Below are 425 nucleotides of genomic sequence, written 5' to 3'. Positions count from 1 at the left end.
CATCCATCCATCCATCCATCCATCCATCCATCCATCCATCCATCCATCCATCCATCCATCCATCCATCCAGCCATCATCCATCCATCCATCCATCCATCCATCTGTTCATCCATCCCACCTGCACAGGTCAGCAGTCTGTCATGGTGTCACACTCTCACATGCACTCCTGGAGGATTGTTCATTATCTCTAAGAATCATGTTTTAGGATTGTGGGAGGAGCCCTGAGCGCCCAGAGAAAACACACTCATGCACGGTGAGAACAATCAAGCTCCTCACAGAAAGAACAGAACCGAGATTCAATGTAGTCTTAAAAGCCTTTCAGTTTTGACAAGTTGTTTGGTCCGGTTATGTCATGTAGTTGTACTGCGATAAGCTCAGACCTCTGAGGATAGTTTAGCTGGGATTGTCTTCGTCTTCTTCACGG

General features: G+C 47.1%; 1 protein-coding gene across 2 annotated transcripts in view; it reads right to left on the bottom strand.

The window, feature by feature from the left end:
* Window positions 1–425, bottom strand: part of LOC112137763 (serine/threonine-protein kinase N2) — a 20,314-nt gene that overhangs the window by 7,083 nt on the left and 12,806 nt on the right. The window lies entirely within an intron of this gene.

The sequence above is a fragment of the Oryzias melastigma genome, linkage group LG9, assembly GCF_002922805.2.
Source record: "Oryzias melastigma strain HK-1 linkage group LG9, ASM292280v2, whole genome shotgun sequence".
Classification (NCBI taxonomy): domain Eukaryota; kingdom Metazoa; phylum Chordata; class Actinopteri; order Beloniformes; family Adrianichthyidae; genus Oryzias; species Oryzias melastigma.
The sequence above is the reverse complement of the archived record's forward strand: the minus strand, read 5'-3'. Positions and strand labels throughout refer to the sequence as shown.